Here is a 21,964-nt window from a genome sequence, read left to right on the forward strand (position 1 = left end):
CAGCACACTACAATTCCCATGAAACATCGGGATAGACATCCTTTGTCCATGCGCGAATGGCTGTGTGGCAAAACGGATGATGTCACCTGTGGCAGTCGGATTGTATACTCTGTGGAGTGAAAGCCGTATTCTATTGCTTTTTCATGCGAGAAAGCGGAGTTCGAATGAGTTATGGACTAACAACGGTCAAGGTATGATTATTTACTTGCGGCTTTCAAGTTAAAGTGTTTGCAAAAGATACTATTTTGACATAGCATTCGATCAGATTATAGAGAAATTTCGGCGAACTCTGCCGCAGCGAACAACTGAACAGACATCCCTGTCATTAGAAATAGTTAAATGTGAAAAAAATCTGCAACTGAACAGCCCTTCACTAAACGTGTTCTACACTGCTAGCCATTTTCTAAAAGGTCTACCAAGAAAGATGTGATACATTATTTAAAGCGAGTAAGTTACCACGTTAGAATATGTATGAGCTAAAAGTTTTCTTCGTCTGGATTGTTACATGAGTTTTCCAGTCAGCTGATAAATCGGACAATCCGATTTGCAAAAATTTGCAAGCATTATTTGCCTCCACAAAGACTCAATACAACCAGCCGGTGCACGCATGTTTACTCAGACAAATGGTGGTTAGTCATTTGAAACCGGAGTTGTAGCCTACGCTGCAAAGACGGCGTCTGTCAACTGACTGTGAAAAAAACAAGGGTGTCATTGGGACGCTGATCTTGGTAACTTTGCACAACGTAACAAGTAAAATCCAAATCCAGATTCCATGATCACTTCTCTGTTATCGTCCCAATAACCTATGCCCCTTGAGAAGGGGACAGGAAGGCATGCAAGCCCTGTGTCTTGCTCGGGCCAGGGAACAAGAGGCCACTGGAACATAACGCAGACACAACACATGTTCCATTTGCGTTGGGCAAAAAATATCTCCTCTCCCAAACAATATTTAACCACACACTGCGCCTTGGGCCTGGGTCATCTGTATCGTTTAACACAACATGCCTGCTGGAAAGGGTAGCCTACAGGTCTTCCCAGTCTTAAGAATATTTTCAATGATGTCTTTCCATAATGTTGTTTGTTAGGCTTTCAGTAGGATAGTCCATGAAAGAAGTTCTTTATACTGTCTTCATCCACCCATCAAATACAACCTCGCCTCAGATGTGTTCTTGGTTGCCTCGTTAAAGCATAAGTCGTCAGATATATTAAATGAGGGAGAACTTTGTCACAGGCCTTCAAACTCCATTTAAGAAAAGCCATGCATTCAGTGCTGCTGAATAACTAGAGCCATTTAACCAATGAGCTCTTGTGAGGTTGAAAGAGACTAGCGTGTACGTCGCAACGGATATCTGACCGAAAACTCAATGATTCAGCGTACTTTCATCTCCTCAATAGTAACTTCACTTGAATTGTAAAATGGACAAACAATATATCCCACACTTCATGCTTGACACACACACACACACACACACACACACAACGCAGGAGCAGTGGTCAGAAACTACAGTAATCTGGGCCGTGTTTAAATGTCAGTTACTGGAGATTCTCCAAGATTAAGTCTTGTTTATGTCCACTTTTACTATTGCGCTTTTCCTCCTACCCAGCCATGTCAAATGGACCATATGTGAACATCTTTTCACCACTGAGCAGCCGTAAAGTTACAGACTCACGCAAGTCGTCGCACCCCCCACCCCCCCCAATGTCTGCCATTCAGTGGGATTCCACGCTTGTAAATCATGTCTGTACACGCATGCATGTGGACATCGTGTGTGTGTGTGTGTGTGTGTGCGTGTGTGTGTGTGTGCGTGTGTGTGTGTGTGTGTGTGTGTGTGTGTGTGTGTGTGTGTGTGTGTGTGTGTGTGTCAACACCAGCGTGTAATGCGATTCTCTGTGGTCGCCGTTGACCTGGGCAACACCTCAGATGTGTGTCCTTGCTAGAAAGTCCAGCCTCCCTGTCCATTGCCCCATCTGCCTTGATCCAGCATCCAAATCTGTGAGAGTGAGAAGGTGCGTCAGCCTCCAACCCTGAGTGCTTTAATCTTCTCTCTGACCACATTCCTCTATCTCACGGGACATTCTGTGATGCTGAGGAGTCTCCGTACGGGCTGCATTCCATGGTTGGGGAAGCTCTCAGGCTAAGACAAGTTTGTGTGTGTGTGTCTGTGTGTGTCTGTGTGATGTGTGTGTGTGATGTGTGTGTCTGTGTGTGTGTGTGTGTGTGTGTGTGTGTGTGTGTGTGTGTAAGGAAGAGGAAAAGCAGGAGAAGAACACAAAGAGAATGTTGCAGGAGAATGTTGATGGTTGTTGTAACCAGATGTCTCTGGAGCTATTTAGATATGTTGCCCTGCAGAAAGCCTGATGTTAAATGGGCCTTTGAAAGGTGTCCCTGTAGGTGGCGGTTGAAATTGAGCAAGTCGAGCTGTACTGTTGCAGGGAAAGAGGTCTAGTGGCTGACAAGGAGGCTGTAGGCTTTCTTTCGTTCTTTTTAAACACCATCCACAAGTTAGGGGCAATAAACCACACACCATTTTGAGCTCTGAGAAAAGGAAAACACTTTGAGTGTGTGTGTGTGTGTGTGTGTGTGTGTGTGTGAGTGCATATGTGTGTGTGAGTGCATATGTGTGTGTGAGTGCATATGTGTGTGTGTGTGTGTGTGCGTCTGTGTGAGGATGTGCACATGTGTGTGTGTGTGTGTGTGTGTGTGAGTGCATATGTGTGTGTGAGTGCATATGTGTGTGTGTGTGCGTCTGTGTGAGGATGTGCACATGTGTGTGTGTGTGTGTGTGTGTGTGTGTGAGTGCATATGTGTGTGTGTGAGTGCATATGTGTGTGTGTGTGCGTCTGTGTGAGGATGTGCACATATGTGTGTGTGTTAGGGTTGGGCGATGTCTCCTTATTTGACAGAAGACGATGTTTACATTGAAACATCGTGATGGACGATGATATCGTCTCGTCGGGGGGGGGGGGGGGGGGGGGGGGGGGGGGTGTGGTAAGGGTGGGTTGTACTGTTTATATCAACACCTTCGTGTCTATTCTATTTTGTAGCCATTGCGCTGAAGTTAATGCTTTCGCTAAAGTTGAACGTCATATTTCTGTTGACAAGTTTCCCGACGCAGGAGCAGCTTAGTTACATATAGATACATATAATAGTGGACCATTACACTAGGCAACATGGATCTCATTCATATCTCATCCAGTCGAAATCTTAACAGGATTGAACATCTTTATTACAGCGTATCAACATAAGAACAGAACATAGCTAAATCTCCGCTTAGCATGCTAATTACTACTGATAGCACTCGCAGGTAGCCCAAAATTTGGTATTTAATACACAATCTATCACATTAGCAACTTCATGAAAACCCTTACTTTCATTAGGTATGCACATAATGCCTCACATACAGGTCGAACAAGAAGCATTGGAAATGTATAAGGCACAGTACGGTCAACTACTTGGCGACAAACTGAACTGTCACTATCCTAAGGGAGCTGCAGCCGGTACGCAGACGACGTTGCTAGGCAACATCACTATCAACAGAAAGTTTTCATACAGTTAACGTGCGGAAAGGCATTTTACGGCTGTTTTTTTTTTTATGCGGAAAACTATTGGCCCTAAATAAGCCAATATTGGCATATTGTAGCAGTAGCCTATTTAATTTTCATGCCTGACTTTAATTCATATGGGGGGGGGGGGGAGTGGCATCACGATGGTTACCATCCATCGTGATGGTGGGTCAAAAATGACGATGGACGATGATATCGTCCATCGGCACAACCCTAGTGTGTGTGTGTGTGTGTGTGTGTGTGTGTGTGTGTGTGTGTGTGTGTGTGTGGTTACGGGTTTCCCCTTTGGGGGTTCAGTTGCGGCCCCTGTCCTGCGTTGACCCCCTCAGCTCTGAGAGAGCGAGTGCCTTGAGACCGCATGAGTGGACAATTTTTTCAGGGAACACTCTGACCGTGCCTTTCAAGAACACAGCGGCCTTGTTTTTTTTATTATTTTCTCTCACCCCCCACCCCCACCCCCCCCCCCCCCCCCCCCCCCCCCCCCATCGACCTTGCGTGCTGGCAGGTCCATAGCAAATGGGACAGTCAGCATCCCTAACTCTGTTTAAGATGTGCTCTTTGCCTCTTGCTGTCTCAGACTGAGCCGATAATTAGATGGAGGACCAGAAGAGAGAGGCTTGCCAGAGGTCTGCACGTACCGCTGAGCTCAACAATGACCGCCACGCTCTCTTAGACCTCCCGGCCTTGATTGGGGGCTTCATCAACATCAAGTTAGATGTGCAAGTGGGTTTCCGAATCTGGACCCTTCACCCTGCCTTCACCTCACCTTCACCCACTGATTGATTGGGACAACTGAGCTGTTGAACAGAATGTGCTCTCCGCTCTCTGCCCCTTACCGGTACTTAGTTTTATTATGTGTAACATACCTTTTCCCAGGCAGTCTTCCCTCTGATGGGCCTTTGCAGCCTCATCTAAGGTCTAAGGTCGATATCCCTCGTCCGGGATATTTTTTTTAAGAGTTTTCGTCTTAGAGACATAAAAAGAACAACCACGGAAACATTGAACCCTTTTCTAATATTATTGCTGAGGTCTTCTAGAATAGAATCATATATTCCATTTGTGCATCAATGTTTTTAGTTAAGCAAAATGTACAAAAACATCAAGGCATGTCAGACAACTTCTAAAAGGCTAAGTCTAAAGTCTAAAAGGCCTTGGACCTTAGAGTGTTTTAAGATCCAGGCAGACCGCTTTACTGTGTTCCCATTGAGTGGATGTGTAGTTTTGAAGTAGGTGTGTAGTGTGATGTGGAAGAGAGCAGTCTGCCTTTATAGATTTTGGATAAGAGGTGTCATGACCGTACATTCAAGGTTATGGGTCTGACTGGTGTGTGTTAGTTCCAGGTGTGTTTTGGATGTGTTTGTCTGTTTCTTTGTGTCTCTGTGGAATAGCATGTGAGTGTGTAAGTGTGCACCTGTGTGTGAGCGTTGCTTGTATCTAGACGGGGATGGTTAATTAGTGGGGTGTTGTGTTTCACAAGTCCGCCACACACACACGGGAGAGTTCTATGTCGGAGGGCGGGGCCATCGCCGCCTCCACAGCTTATGTTTGCAAATGAGGCGAAAGGGGAGACGCCACCGGGAGCCGTAATTGTTTCCGCTCGGCGCTCGCGGGGTGGTCTAGGGACAACTCCGCTCCGCTCGCCTCACTCGACTCGTCACACATCGAGGGCTGCTGGCTCAGCAGAGTGGCATTGTTCCGAGCTGGGGTCGGAATCAGAAAAATAAGAGAGTCGACCGACGATCAAGGCCTGGAGTATTGTCCGTTTATGTCGTGGACATAAACAGACACACACACACACACACACACACACACACACACACACACACATACATACACACACACATACACGTATGCACAGTGGCTTACCACCAAGCTTTTGCAGTGTACCCTGTGAACTTGTCCTGGTTCAGTCCCTTTCATTATTGTCTCTCCTGGATCAATAGTTGCTGATGCACTGACATAATCTCTGAATCACGAATTGCGCTGTGATCAATTGGAGCCTGTTAATGACCTGAGCGCTGTGGCTGGTTCCCTTATGCCTCACAGTCCAAACCCTCTCCCCCCCCCCCTCAACCTCCCTCCAAGCCCATACTCTGTATCCATGGAAACAAGCCAAGACCTGACTCGTGGATTTTCCAAGGATCCTCACATGCTCCCTAAACATTCACAGCGTTTTGAAAATGCACGTCTGCTCTTCAAACTAAAGACGGGAACTAGCTACACCCATTGCACACAGAACTCTAAACATTTTGGATGTGTTTTTAGACAAGGCCACAGTGTTTTGGTTTCCCCAAGGCCCACCCATGGGAACTTTTTCGGTTTTGGACATTTTGGTCTGTGTGCTTCCCCCTCTGTGTGCGTCATGCTGGGTGAAATAAATGGTCCTTTTTGATGTAGTTATTGTGTAGTGTATCATACAGTCTACCTAGCGTTGATGTAGTTATTGTGTAGTGTATCATACAGTGTACCTAGCGTTGATGTAGTTATTGTGTAGTGTATCATACAGTGTACCTAGCGTTGATGTAGTTATTGTGTAGTGTATCATACAGTGTACCTAGCGTTGATGTAGTTATTGTGTAGTGTATCATACAGTGTACCTAGCGTTGATGTAGTTATTGTGTAGTGTATCATACAGTGTACCTAGCGTTGATGTAGTTATTGTGTAGTGTATCATACAGTGTACCTAGCGTTGATGTAGTTATTGTGTAGTGTATCATACAGTGTACCTAGCGTTGATGTAGTTATTGTGTAGTGTATCATACAGTGTACCTAGCGTTGATGTAGTTATTGTGTAGTGTATCATACAGTGTACCTAGAGTTGGGCCCTATGGTTTCCACAATGCAGGGGACATGGACAGAACCACAAAATGCAGTTGGTAAAAAGGACATCACCATTTTTTATCACCAACATTTTTTCCTGTGTGAGTGACACAGGCACATCAAAGATATTGTCAGAGACCGCTAGCTAAAGGTAATGAAACATCAACTCTCGTTATGTCCTGATAGCACAAAGATGTGTCTGCAGAAACATTATTGAGGGCTCAGTGACTCACTACAAGTTGTGAAATCAGAAAACTTAAATATGTTTTTCATTTTATAAAATTAGATAGAAAATTATAGTAAATTAAACTGTATACTGTCTTTGTAGTTAGACTACCTACCTAACACTCTTTAACCTAGGCTACAATGGGTTTAAAAGCACAGGAGCCTATGCCCTGAGTACATTTTTTGATTGGACATGATGATTATAATGGAGAAAAAAAACGGAATTTGGCAAAAAACAAAACTGCTATCATAGTGCCCCGACTTGTGTTGTGTCAGTTATGCACACCAGAGACGAGGAGAGAGGAAGAAGAAGGAGAAAAACGGCAAGGGTCCTTCCCCAGCTCCTGCGAGTCAAGGCTCCGCCCGGCCCGGCTGCAACAATGGGCCTGTGTGACGGTTTGAATGACCCATTCTCCGGGATGGTGTGGTTCACTTGGGCCAGACAATGGCCTCATTTAGCCTCATTTATTCTCTGAGGCCCCGCTTGTCACTACAGCGGTCCCGCTTGCCCTCCTCCCTTCGTACCAACCACGAGGGCTAGTGTCCGAGATTCAGTCCTGTCCCCTTCACCAGCCCTTGACCGTGAGAGTGGAGGGTGTTTACGACCTACCTGCATCGTCCACTTGGCGAGGCAAAATGGATTAATGTTTTGGGGTTGATTTGATTAGTTTTTGTTTTTCTCTCCCTGCTTTGTCCTTGACTGCAGATAAAAGAAGATTATGAGCACACAGCCTGTTGACTGTTATTACCCCAAACTTGGAAACTACTCTGTCTCTCTCACTCTCTCTGCTCTGTCTCTCTCACACACACACAAAAACAAACACACACACACACACACACACACACACACACACACACACACACACACTCTCTCTCTCTCCTGCTCCCTTTCTCTCTCTCTTTCTCTCACTCATACACAGACAAACAGATTCTCGCCCTCTCTTTCTCCATTCACCCGCTGGAGCCCAGCACAGTGAACATCTGGTCTTATCAGTTGATTCAGTCATCATCCTCTGTAGAACACCCTGCACAGAACAACACGGCTCCATTGCTCCATATGGCACCCTGCTCTCTATGAAGCGTGCACTGCAAAAAATGCCCCTCTAGATTTAAGACAAATAATTACATATTTAAGCAGGATTCTGCTTAAAACAAGCAAATTTGGCTGCCAGTGCGTTAAGCAAATTTGGCTTGTTAAGATTTCTTAAAATAAGTAATATTTGCTTGAAATAGGTAAAAATAACCTTACCAAGAAAGCACTAGGTAAGTACAATATAGCTAGAAACAAGACCAACTAGATTTTTCATCTCAATATAAGAGTAATAACACTAGGTTAGAAAAGCATTTTTTGCAGTGTGCACTCATGGTGACCGAAAAAGTGCATTAATCAACCAGGGAAATGACGCCTCTCTGGAGTACCTACTGTGAAGTAAAATGCCTTACGGCTCTGAAGTGGGCTACTTCTCTCGTCAGGGGCCCCAGTTGACCATTCCTATTTTTTTTTCACTTCCAAGGTCAAGGGGCAACCCAACCCTCTCCCCAGCCCTGAAAGGGGGTAGCTCTTAATTTATGGAGGCTGTCACTGAAATCCTTTTCCTCAGAACCGTACCATCTGAAACGCATTTCCACCCTCAGACCAGGACCAACTGTCTGTCTGTCTGGCCGTTTACCATTTTATTCACGCTCCTTGAACCTTTCTGAGGGACCCCCTGTCTCCCGCTGTGTTTACTTCAGGTTCTGTGCTGTACAAAAAGAAAGAAAAAAGCCAAGCCTTCAAAAAACCGGAGCAAGTCTCTCTTACCTCTCCGCGAAAGAAAGGGAGGCAGAGGGTCCTATACTCTCCCTCAGGTTCAGCCTTACCAGATGTTCCCGTCCATCTCCGTGAAATGCAGTTTTCTGTCTTGCTGCGAGCGATGAATTAAAGGGCCAGTTGGTTGAGCCGGCGGGCCCTCTGGAGTCGGGGGTTTCACTCTGGAATTTAACCCTTGGGTGGGGGGAGGGGAGTAGCCAGTATAGGTCGCATGTCAGAATGGCTATTTAATATCCTTTCAATAACTCCACCAGGCTCTGAATGCTGTGGCTTCCTGGTAAGGTAAATATTTGACCAGTATTACAATGAATGGCTCACACCCTCAAAAGACCTCAATCTCCAGGAAAAAAAAGAGAGAGCTGACATTCTGGTTCTCGACTCTTTTATTGTCAAGTTGTACGGCATGGTTGGTTAGTAGACACTACCATCCTTCAAGCTTCCCTCTTGCAAGAATATACTGAAAATTGAGTAACTTCCTGGCCATCACATTATAGAAAAACAGATTAAAACCACCTGCCTTTCAGTAATGAGCACTTGGGTAATTGTCGTTGAAAGCTGTATGCAGCTGTCTACGAAAAGATCCATGTCAAGGCTTTTACATGAACCCCACAGAACTGTCCATTCTGAGCCTACCTATTAGCATCTCAGTGAAGGCCCTGGAATGACACCTAAACCTCCACCTCAACCTTCATGGATTGTGAAGATGTTTGCTTGTTGTTGTTGTTGTTGTTGTTGTTGTTGTTGTTATTGGTGTGTGTGTGTGTGTGTGTGTGTGTGTGTGTGTGTGTGTGTGTGTGTGTGTGTGTGTGTGTGTGTGTGTGTGTGTGTGTGTGTGTGTGTGTGTGTGTGTGTGTGTGTGTGTGTGTGTGTGTGTGTGTGTGTGTGGGTGTGTGTGGGTGGGTGGGTGGGTGGGTGTCCTCGCATAGCTGGCCCTGTGTAAGCTGAGATGGAGGGTGGGCGGGGAGGGAGGAGGGAGGACAGCCGTTTTCTGCTCCTCCATCTCCACCACAGCCGGGGCTAATAAGATAAACAGAGGCTTCTGGCCAACACAAACCCGGGCGTCATCCTCCCACCACGGCACCGCGACGAGACGCAGCATGGCTGGAGGGCCCCAAAAAACTCCCCGCTGCTCCGGGTTGGAGGGTGGTGGTGCAGGGGGCACTGTGGGGGCGTGTGCGGGTGGGGGTAGTGGTAGGGGTAGGAGAGAGGAACGCGTTTATTACAGAGGTCTCCTGAAGGCAGACAGTGTTGTGGCCGACGCTGTAAAGTTGTAAAGGAGTTCAGGTAGCCTTCCTCCCGTAAGTTGGCACAGCATCCTCTTGGAGCGCAACATGTGTTTGCAGAGGTGTGAATCTTCACTAGCCTCAAGAGTTGATTCAGCTACAATTCAAAGGCCAATGATTCCATTATAAAAGGATTCACAATACACCTAGGCTTTTATGTTTTTTATTAATTTATTTGAACTCTATTTTCCCTTTAAGACTTTTAGTAAACGGCTGTTCAAAGAAGATAACCCAGCATTAGGAATATGTCTTAATGCTTAATATTGTGTAGCCTATTGCATTGTAATTACAACTTAAAATAAAATATAAAAATTAACTCATTAAAACAAATAAACCTTTTTGAAAGATCTGAGGATTGTATTTGGCTAATATGATGCCGCAGGAAATGGTAGCAAGCAGGCTACTAACATTAAGCTAACCTAGGTAGCGGAGTGTTAACGCTATGTGTTCATTCACTAATGGGATGACTACATGCTTTAAAATGCGTTTAAAATACGTTCAAACTAATATATTACTGTACCAGGCTAGCATCACAAGACCCAATGGATTGTTACCATAGGCATCTGTAAGTTGACCATTCATTCACTGATCTCTGGTGGTCACAATGGAAAGATTTGTTTACATGAACTTTACTTGGCTAGCGTCAAAAATGACCCTAAGGAATGTTTAACATTACACAAAGTGTGTTGGCCAGTGTTGTCTGTAAATTACCTTTTGATTCATGTTGCAGTAAATTGGCTTTAAATTAGTTGTTGAAGTTATTCAATTACATTTTTTTAATTGAATTTCCGTGATCAATTCAGAATCTTTCACATTAACATCAGAAATGCTCTAATGTGTAGCATGCTGTCGGCTAGCTTTGAAGTATAAAAAGGTCTCCCAGTGGTTTGCCGTGCTTTTAAGTCGTTTGTTCAGCAGTCATTTCTCCTCATGGTATTTATTCACATGACATCCAAATATACAGATGTGCTATACATGTAGATATAAAGATAGGTGAATTATCCAGGAACCTTTTTAAAGGTTGTGGGTAACTGAATTCCACTCTGTTGCCGGTGACAGAACTGACAGCCAGGACTGTTGCCAGACCTTCAATTAGATTTCTGCTGGCTGATGACTGAGCCCCTGTCACATTCTATCACCATTCCAGCCTCCCAGCAAAGGAAGACATCCTCTCTCTCCCAGTGGCAGATGTGCTCTGCTGGGGCATTAGTTTGTTTTGTTTTGTTCTTCAACCCCCTCTCTGCCTCCCCACCCACACATGTTTGTCCCACACCTGTTTGTCCCTTCTTTCGTTACCTCGACTGCTGTTTCCAAGGTGACGTGGCAACGGGGCTTGGCGTGCTTCTGACGAGGCCAACAACACCTGACTTTATAGTTTACCAGGTGCTTAGAGAAAGGGTGGAGTTTTGTCAGGGACCCAGCATAGGAAACAATTTGTGTGACTTGGTCAGGTAAAAAGGGCACCCCGCCATTTCTGCTTTTTGAAGCTTGAAATTATATATCCTCCACCCTTGTAGGACTTGATAACTTTGCCATATGAAAAAAACTGAATGACTGTCTTACCTTTGGTTCCTGTAGTTGGTTATTAAGAACAGATTTGCATGAGGCCGTTTGAAGTAGGCCTAAGTACTTTGAGCTCAGAGCAGCAAGTCAAGCTTCAAATTAAGCTACCTCCAGAAAAAAAAACCTTGAGGAAGGTGAAAATTCCCTGGATCTCTGTAGCCGTACTGTTGCCGGAGCCTTAAGGCTGTTACGAGCAGAGCACACAGAGAGTACTGCGTTTCATCTCCCTGAGAGCCGAGCCAGAGGTGACTTTGAGACTTTCACCATTCCTTCGAGGTGAAGAGGAGGTCGTTTAAACGTTGAGGCTTGCCAGGGTTCATTGGGAGCCTTGTAAATTGCCATCGTACTTCAGCTGAGCCGTAAGTCCCTCTTTTTTGTGGAGAAGGCGGTGGAATTCAGAAGGGTTCAAATGTTAACCGCCCCTCATCTGATTGATCTCCCAAACTTATAAAAGATATGTTAACCTCCCAAGGAAAAAAAAAACTTTGATGTGGGTCTCATTAAGAAGAGAGCCAAGTCCAGCACATCACAGGGGATGAGCGGGGAGAACATAATAAGTACTCTCTACAGTCAAATCAGCATGTGTCATTCGCTGAATAGGATGCAAAATGGCCCCCCTCCTTCCTCGCATCGTTCTCTAGAAACGGGAAGAGGCAAATTAAAGTAGTATTTCTTCTCTAGTGAATGAAAAGAGAGAGAGGCTCACTTTGTTCTTGGTCTCCTCAGTTGGCCTGAAACTTTTCTATGTGTGTGTTCGTTGATGTCATGGCAGGAAACTACCGACCACACTCCTGGTTCACCGCTTGACTCATTTTGGGGAAGTTAAATGAGAAAACTTTTCATTGATTCAGACTGCTGATGTTTATTGGGGCTCCTACTGTGGTCTGTTTGTTTTGATCTCTTCAGTTGACGGGCTTTCTCAGTAGCAATTACTGTGTTTTAATGTGGCAATGCCTGACTCTAATGCTGATTAGAACCCCCTCACAAAATGGCTCCTGGTTTTCTACTGACAAGACTTTTTAAAGCAGCATTATGGAGTTTTAGTGACCTAGCTAGATATGTTGATCTTTTTTACCTCACGTGAAAATAAATTTGAAGATTATACCAAAAGTTGTTGCTTATAAAAACATACCTCTAAAAAGTGCCAAATTGTTACATAGTGTTGCTTTAATTATAATCAGCGGTTAGTTTGCCCTATGCATCTCTGGTATAGCTATCCTCTATGTTATCCAGGCTGACCTGTGTTTCAAATCAAATCAAGCTCAACCTTAAAGGTAGCCTAGCCCTGCCGCGTGATTCAGCGGCTAAGTTTAGCACACCGCAACACGTCCCTTGTTGCTCTCTGGTCCCGATGATAAATGATGGCCCACTTCAGTGCTGCAGTGTCCTAAAACCGGTGTCCTCACGCAGAGAACGAGAAGAGCGGAGGGAGGGAGAGGGAGAGTGAGAGAGCGAGAGGGGGGGGGGGGGGGGGGGTGGGGGGATAGGAGGGAGGGAGGTTAAAGTTAAACTTGTGTTTATTGAACCAGTATTCATCCTTTAACATTACTGCAGCCTAAAAACAGGTGATGCAGGAGAACATCCTGAGCACACATCCAATCAGATCCACATTAATAACGTCTTCAAATTGAAAGGGAACCAGAAGTCAGCCCTTATTCCAGGCCCTCTATACAGAGAGTTAAAGAGAGAGAAAGAGAGAGAGAGAGAGTGGGAGAGGGAGAGGGAGAGAGAGGGAGAGGGAGAGGAAGAGAGAGAGAGGAAGAGAGAGAGAGGAAGAGAGAGAGAGGAAGAGAGAGAGAGGGAGAGAGAGAGAGGGAGAGGGAGAGAGGGAGGAAGAGAGGGAGAGAGGAAGAGAGAGAGAAAGTGCTGCCAAGGCTGAGACTACCCTGCTAATGAGAACAGGCACAAATTGCCGCTGGTCACCAGGCCACTGGCTGCTGCTGCACTCTTTTTTTGTATTAGCAACAAACATGGCGACACGGGACGGGTCACAGACAACCACCCAGAGCCCAGACGGACCCTTTGTAGCCCGGGTGGAGGAACAAAGGTGGAGGAGGAGTTCCTGTTAAATATGAGGGGTGAACTGCCAAGAGTCTTTTGTTTAGGTCAGTCGTGAGCCATGTAAAATACATCTCCAATAGACAGGGTGGAGATTATGGAAGTCTGTTAAACAGGCACTTTGGCTGGGGTCCCACTGAGACTATGGGGGGGGGGGGAGAGTGCCATGCCATGCTTTGGAGGGTTATGGGGGTGGGGTGTAAGTCAGACGCTGGCACAGTGCCAGTTGGTTTGTTAACGCTGAATGAAGCATAGACAATCCCTGCAGGGATCTTCTGTTGGCATGCACAGTACAGTGATTACGTCTGAATGTGAGATGCTGATCAAGTTCCAGACGTTAGACAGCAATAAATGCATCAGGGCCTGATGGGGGTTGGGTTAAGCCGACGATACCTGGGTGGATGTAAGGTGAACAGCTGCCCTTCCTGTGCTTGCAGACTGTTCCCCGCCTGGGATTATGCTTGTTCTCCCTCAAAACCTACATTGTTCTGTGCCATGATGGCATAGTTCAGAGTTTGTACACATGGGAACCAGACAATCGCTCAATCGATTTAAGACCGTTAGGATAAGGTGAAGAAAGTTGTCAACAAAACACACAAACAAACATTGTCTTGGACAGGTTTAAAGGTCCCTGACTGATAGAGTGGCTGCAAAATGACTAATCATGTCCACAAATGAAGTCAAGTCAACTTTGTTTGTAAAGCAGCTTTTGTGATTACCGTATGTACAAAGGCCCCTCACAGAATGGCTAAAAAACAAAGAGTGAGGACGTTTTTAAGTAAGATAAAAAAAGCTGCCATATCTTTTTGCAACAACAATCCAATCACCAGACACCTCCCGCAATTAGGGAGAACAGAGAAAAGCTAAAAACCAATAAAGAGGAAGGTTAAGTTTAAACAAAGGCTACTGATCAATTTTACACAGATCAAGCAATCTTTCAGTCGGTGTCTAATTTAGTTGTGTGTTCTGGAGAAGATAATGTGCTGCTATAGGCTAGTCTGTAGTCCAGAGTCCACTGAAGCGTCCTGGTCTTCTTTCTGCCTCTATCTGCTGCATGGTAACCTCCCGGTGTCCTTGGCAACCACACCCTGAGGGACCAACCTGCCCCTGGAGCAGTGAGCAAGGCACACTTATGTCATTAGGACTTGTTTTTATCTTTATTTTTATGGGTATTGTTGTTCCCATGTCTCCTCATGAGGCCTTTGACTGAGGGGAGCTGCAGTATTTTCAAGGACTAAACAGGTGTGTGGTGATGGTGATGATGATGATGATGATGATGATGAATCAAACTTTAACAGCCAATGTGAAAATCTCTGAAATGAGAGGGCCATACTTCTTTTTAATTCGGTTTAAAGCAGTATTTCATCACAAATCAAGAATTGTTCTTAAAGTTTAAGGTCAGTTCAAGGTTACATGTTTTTTTGTTGTTTGTTTTATTCTATTGCTCTAACTGCACAATTTGCCACTTTTGTCCAGTTACATGTTCCAGCTGTAAGAGAATTGGCAGAAATATACTGTATGTCTTTTCCTAGCATCACACTGGTGATGATGAGTCTATGGTAAACAAATGGCAAAAACATGGTCCTCGTGAAGGAAACCTCTTTAGATTTGATTACTTGAATGACTTTGTTTGAGAAAATTGCATATCGAAACCAAATATTGGTTCTATTCAGATTCATAATCCTGATATTGTGTGTTTTGTTTTCTGTTCGTTCGGCTACTCTTCCTCTATGTTCACTGTTGCAAAAGCTTAGCTGACCACATCTTCAACCTCACCATATGTTCAACAGCCCCCCCTCCCCACACACACACACACACACACACACACACACAAACTTGTGTTCATATATACACACACGCACACATTTACATTCCCATGCAGAGGAATAAATAAACACTGAGGCATATACTCGCACAGAAACACAGTTAGGTGTCTGTGCCTCTTCAAACTCTGAGCATCTCAGTGAATTTATTGGCTCTCCAAGCAAAGGTCTGGCAGTGGTCCCGCGATAAACAGTACGTACGTAACTGCAGCCTATTTCAGTACTGGAGTGGGATGTTTGGAGAACAGATGTTTTCGGATCAGTGCTTCTCGGTGTCATGACTCACTCCAAGTCCACTGCTTGTAACCGCCGGCACTTGGGCACACACGACGAGAGAGGCCGGCTAGCAGCGCTACGGAAGCTAAGCTACAGGACTCAGCTCAGCGGAATTAGGCCATTCTATAGATAGTGTGTTCGCCAGGTATCTGTATTTGCTCTATCGGTCTCGGTCACAGTCACAGTTGCAATAGTCCAGAGGCTAAGCTTCTTACCTCACAGGTGTGACAACACTGCATGCTGATCCCTCTGTCCGCTCCGTCATCTCATGACACACACACACACACACACACACACACACACACACACACACACACACATGAGAAAGCCTAAAATAGTCCAGGAGCTATAAAAAACCTTGCATTTTGTAGAATGGTGTTTCTCTCTCTGTCTAAAGCCCATCAATAGTTTTTCTGGTGTCCTCATGTAAAGCAAGTGTACTGCCAAGAAGTCTTTTAAAGCAAGTGAAGCAGAGGGCAGTTTGCCCAAGCTCAAGGCTAATGTCGTAGCTTATGTTTCTCTTGCTCTCTCTCTCTCCGTATTGTACGTGGGAGGTTGTGTTGGTTTAACAGACAGGGGGGGATAAGTGGCTTATGCTGTGGCAGCCGCATTGAGTCAGCAACTCGGCGGACATTCTCAAGTATTTGTGCCTCTATTTCCACCGTGCGGGTTGGCTAACCTTAACCCCTAACCTTATGACAACAGCCATAAATAGAGTGGAGTAACACAAAGAAAATAGTTATCCCTCATGGACGCACTGCTGTGGTTGCAAAAACAGTTTAGTCGCAATTAGCAACGCTAATGCTAAAGTACAGTTAAACCAATACAATTAAAGAGTCTGCCGTTTGCAGATCCACCTTTCATCCTGTTCTAGCCCGCTCAGATTCTGATAGCAATTTGCTATGCTAATGCTAAAGTGTCGTTAAACCAATAGGGTTAAGGAAACTTCTGTTCACAAGTCCACCTTTGATGATGTTCTGTCTGACACTTTTTCTGATTTTCTTGGCAGTGTTTACATCTCTGGTGGTCAAAGCTAGTACTTGTAATAGTCAAAAGTGTAATAGTCTGCAAGTGGTATGGATCAGTAACCAAGGGTAAAAGGTTGTGTGTCAATTCCTATGGCGACAATGTGGTCTTTTGATGTCATCAAACCAAACATCTAAAGTGTAAATAAAGCACAAAAATGACCGAAATATGTATTTTCTCCTATTTAATACACAACTTGTTGATGTTTTCTCATTAGCTACAAACTTTATGGCAGTTTCTACCAGTATGTCTAAGCAGTCTCCACTGTGCCTATTTAAGTACATTCATTTCATTCTCTACTAAGACCCTTTCCTTTCATGATGCTGTTGTTAACTGTAACACAGACAGTAGATTGCCAGATCAATAGAAGCGTTCGTGTGCGCTGTGGCTAATGCTGATGTGTGCGTGTGTGCGTGTGCGCTGTGGCTAATGCTGATGTGTGCGTGTGTGCGTGTGCGCTGTGGCTAATGCTGATGTTTGCGTGTGTGTGCGTGTGCGCTGTGGCTAATGCTGATGTTTGCGTGTGTGTGCGTGTGCGCTGTGGCTAATGCTGATGTTTGCGTGTGTGTGTGTGTGCGCTGTGGCTAATGCTGGTGGAAGCATTTGGTCTGTGTGAAAATCTACAATGGAAAAGAGACACGGACACATCTGGGGATGGTGATTGATTTCAAACGGCGGCCGTTAACCTCTTAGATTCCAACCATCGAGCGCAAGCACGTTCCCAGCAGGGGCAGCAGCTGCTGCGTTTCCGACGGCCTTCCTTTTGAGCATTAAACTTTGGGAATTTTTCAGCATGGACGGCAGACAGCATTAAGGTCCATTTCCTTGTTTGAGCATCATTTGCTCGGCACATGTTTCAAGCTCCAACATGGATAGTGTCTTTCTTCTAAATAGACTGGTTTGACAGCAGAAATATTTATACGTACAAGTCATGCAAAAGATTAATGAAACGGTATAACAAACACGGCACTTACTTTTTGCTTCAGGTGTAGAAATGTCTTCATAGGGAATAAAAAGTGCAGCAATGTAACAACTTTTTTTATTTCTTATGTAAAGTAGTATTTATTGTTACACTGGGTCTCTATTGCTTGAAGCTGGATTGTTCTCTCCTTTGTACCTCTCTTTGGATAAATATGTCTGCTAAATTACTATATGTAAATGTTGCAATCTCGACACAGATTCTATTTGCCATCAAATGGATTTTGAGCTTCAGATATGATGCCCTGGTGTGCAGCCTGCAGTCTGAGCACACATAGCTAGATGTACAGTAGATAGTTATGTAGCCTGTCTGCTCAGAAAATATATATATCTATGTGCTGGCACCAACACAAGTTCTCAGAAGTAGCGATAGGATCCCAGAGTTTCAAGAACAGTGTCTGGCACAGCTAGGACCAGAGCAGGGGAAAAAAGAGGCCTTGGATTTGCCCGGGTCACGAGAACCAAGGCTCGAAAACAGCCCTGTAATGTTCACATATTATTTGAATGCAGCCAGATTGCTTTGCTTATCATTGCTGACTTCTCTCAAGGGCACTGCAAACATAAGGGCTGGTCCAGTGTAGAGTTGGAGTTAGATAATGAACTTGAAAAGTGATACCCTGTGATCGATTATTGAGTTCAATGAAAGTCCAAGTCAGACTATACAGCTAAGTCTGTCTACTCCAGTGCTCCAGCTCTGTGGCATTGTGAAACCACTACAGTGACAATCTACACCTAGAGTGACCTACAGGGTCAAAGCATCCCCTAAAGACAGTAGTGGCGACACAAACGATTAGTCACCCACAAAGCGTAATCACCTGTTGGCGCGGTGTTTGTTGACTGTTGTTCTCTGTTCTAAATCATATCTCGCTCCCTCGCTCCGGCACTCCTCTGCTCCCTCTACTCCATGAGGTTTATCTGTCAATCTACACCATGTTGCTTGACACGGCAGCTACAGCACGCAAGGGCAGCTCTATTTTAAGGCGTAAGGAGGAGAGTGTGTGTGTGTGTGTGTGTGTGTGTGGTGTGTGTGTGTGTGTGTGTGTGTGTGTGTGTGTGTGTGTGTGTGTGTTTGGCACATTTCTGTTTGGTTAGGGGTGAAATTGAAAAGTATAGTGCCCTGACTGCGCGAGATAAAGGCTTGTTTCATAGTTCCTGTGGTATTCTGAGAAGATTAGAGAGGGAACAGCGAAACGAGCGAGCGAGAGAGGGACCAGCCCCAGCTCTTGTAAAGCCATGCTGACTCTGCCAACAGTAATTACAAGCTCGGGAGAAGGTGGTGGGTGGGAAGAGTCCCTTTCCAAGCATTTAATTGGTGACACGAGGGGTCTCAGGGGCTGGGAAGAAATCGCTGTACCCATCGGGGTTTTTTTTTTTTGTCTTCTTTTTTTTTCTTCTTCTGTGGTTGGGCGCATCCCAAAAGCACCAGGCTTCTGGTCCCTTGTGGGATGTTGATGCTTTGATGTTGAGCGCTTGTGCAAAGGCGAAGCCTTCATGCAGTCGATTTGGCCAGTTGATTTGGCCATGAAATCTGGCCCCGTTTTTTTTAATTGAAAAGAGCACAAGAACAATTATGGTTGAGATTAGGACCTCCTTGGCCGGGCTGGGTGAGGAAGGATGAAGGATGTTCTAATTTCCGCATTTTTCAGAAGGCATTTAATTCATGATGGACACAGACATCAATTCTGGCAAAAACAAGAGCACCTTAAAAAAAACAAAACGGATGGGTTTATCTGCTTTGCCTAGTCTAACATTCTGAGACCTTCTCAACGGTGACTGCATGGTGATTGCCACCGCTGCTAAGCAGCCAAGTGAATTGGAAATGACGGGCTCCGTGTCAGATACCTGTCCAGCACATTTACAGACAGAAAAAAGCTAATTATGGAGAAGCTAAAGCCTACTCTGATTGGGGGGGGTTGGGGGTGGGGAATGTAGACGCTTTTGTTGGGAAGATGTTTATCAGTCCAGGAGAGTGAGAGAGGCTGGGAGGGAGAGAGGGAGTGAAAAGGAGAGAGATAGTGATCTTGTTTTTCCATGCTTCAGGTTGTGTGCACTAGAGCTTGCTTGTTCAACTACACATTTGGCAGGCACGGGAAACACTGACTGGCAAAGCCTCTTTCTCCAGTGACTAGCGCTAAATGGCCCATTCTGGCTCCATAACATAGCCTGGAGTTGAACTTAATTGGCCATGCCAAAGTGTGTGTGTGTGTGTGTGTGTGTGTGTGTGTGTGTGTGTGTGTGTGTGTGTGTGTGTGTGTGTGTGTGTGTGTGAGTGAGTGTGCCTGGAGTTGAACTTAATTGGCCATGCCAAAGCCCTGTCTGCCTCTGGGAACGCCAGTTTAATCTACCACTAAACCGCGTTTTAATTTGAGGCAACAGCGTTTCACATACGTGTCCCAATACACATGCACACCTCGGCCATGTGTGTGTCGGGATGAGGCCATAGAAGGTCTAACACTCACGCATATTTGTTTGTTAATGTCTGTGTCTGTCTGACATTCAAGTGCGTATATTTGTCTGTTAATGTCTGTGACTTCCCGGCCTTGAAGCGTGTGTGTGTGTGTGTGTGTGTGTGTGTGTGTGTGTGTGTGTTTGTGTGTGTTTGTGTGTGTGTGTGTGTGTGTGTGTGTGTGTGTGTGTGTGTGTGTGTGTGTTGTCCCCTTTATCTGTGGTGAAGTCTGTGTGTGTGTGTGTGTGTGTGTGTGTGTGTTGTCCCCTTTATCTGAGGTGAAGTCTGTGTGTGTGTGTGTGTGTGTATAGGCCCAGTATTTTACACGCAGGTGTGAGGGGAGCACTAGGTGTTTGCACTGCTTCTGCGTGTCTGCGAGACTGATGACTGGTGCGTCATCCACGGCTCCGCTGATGTTATCGCAATACTATCACCTGTTGACGGGAACCCATTCAAACAGCAGCTGGTTCCTCTCACATCAGGCTCACATCTCCTCTGTTTCCTGGCAGCGAGGCTTCCACAGAAACAGGCTATCATAGCCACGACACACACACATTCGCAGGGATTATTCATCGTCACGAACAAGATGCAGGTGACACCCTTTTAACCTCCCACAGCTGTTGTTGTTGTTGTTGTTGTTGTCAGTGTTGTTGTTGCAGTGATTCAGGGGGGGTGGGAGGATCGCCAGAGGTATAATTAAGATGGCGTTTGTTTACGTCATAGATTACGCTAATCTGTGATTAAATGAAACGGTGATCTATCCCAAGATGCCCCTGGGGGCCGTCGCCTCAACCAGACGGGGCCACAGGCGAGAGGGTGCAGCCGGGGCAGGCCCAGACGTGCACACGCACCTCACGGAACGCTCCCTCCCCCCCCCAACCCCCCTCCCACCCCTCAATTCCCAATCCCATTGAAGAGAGAGAGGGGGGGGGGGTGGCGGGGGATTGTGATTTTGGCTGCTGGCAGTACTTGTAGTTGTGTGTGTTTTGCGTGTGTACTGCACTGTTTGAATGTTAGCTGGCTAGTGACACAAAGTGCTGTCTTCTTAGTTTATTCATTCTCCAACCCAAACAAAAGTTTCGGTGGCCGGTTCGGCTTGACTTTTCCTCAGCTCAGGGTCAATAAATACAGATAGACAGATCTCCACATGCATGGATACAGTGAGTACACTCTCTACACACATTTTCAAATGATTCTGCTACAGTAATACCCCCATACTCATACTAATACCCCCATACCCCATACTAATACCCCCATACTCGTACTAATACCCCCATACCCCATACTAATACCCCCATACTCGTACCCATCCCTAACAAAGACTTGCTCAGGAATGCTGACAGAGGGCTTAATAACCCACTACTCCTCTTCCTCACACACTGAACCAGTATGGGACACACACACACACACACACACACACACACACTACTCCTCCCCACTATTGGCTATGGAATGACACTTAATGAGGTGGACCCTCTAAGTGAATGCTCTTACGGTGGTAGTGGGTAGTGGGTAGAGAGAGAGAGTTTGATGAAGGACGGGTGTCTTCACTGATCCCTCTCCCATTCCCCCCTCTCTCTCTCTCTCTCTCTCCGTCTGCGTTATTTATGTGGCGTGGCTCAAGTGAGCTCACTTTCCCTACATGAGTAACGGCGAACTCCATTTTTTTTCCCCCTCCTCTCTTTTTTTTTATTTTCTTGTGGTTCTGAGCCCTGCACTTCATCCATCCCATGGCTGGGGTTAAGTTAAGTCAAGCTAAGTTATGGACAGAGGTCTGACTCAGGTCAGGAGCGTTACTACTGCATTCATCAATCCGCTCGGTGGACATCATGGGGAGGTGAAGACAAGCGGGGGAGGGGTTGTATTCTCCGTCTCCCTTTTGTTTTTGTTGTGCAGGGATGGGGATCCTCTCCTTAGTGTGTTTGTTTGTGTGGGATGGTTAAGTTCTCCATATCCTGTTTGTGTGTGTGTGTGTGTCTGAATATGTGTGCACGCAAGCTAATGCACATGCCCTGTGAGTGTCCTGTCCTGAATGTGTTTTGCTGATTGTGTGCCTGTTTGCCCCAGAAAACACACTAGCAATCTGCCTTGA

The 21,964-nt window shown here is 45.6% G+C and overlaps 1 protein-coding gene across 1 annotated transcript in view; it reads left to right on the top strand.

Moving 5' to 3' along the window:
* The first annotated feature begins 94 nt into the window (after positions 1 to 94).
* The window catches only part of daam1b (dishevelled associated activator of morphogenesis 1b), a 90,314-nt gene continuing 68,444 nt past the window's right edge, over positions 95 to 21,964 (top strand). Inside the window, exon 1 of the mRNA XM_080860526.1 lies at positions 95 to 191. The gene's annotated coding sequence lies outside the window, so the exon portion shown is untranslated. The remainder of the gene's footprint in view (positions 192 to 21,964) is intronic.

The sequence above is a fragment of the Sprattus sprattus genome (genome assembly GCF_963457725.1).
Source record: "Sprattus sprattus genome assembly, chromosome: 2".
Lineage (NCBI taxonomy): Eukaryota > Metazoa > Chordata > Actinopteri > Clupeiformes > Clupeidae > Sprattus > Sprattus sprattus.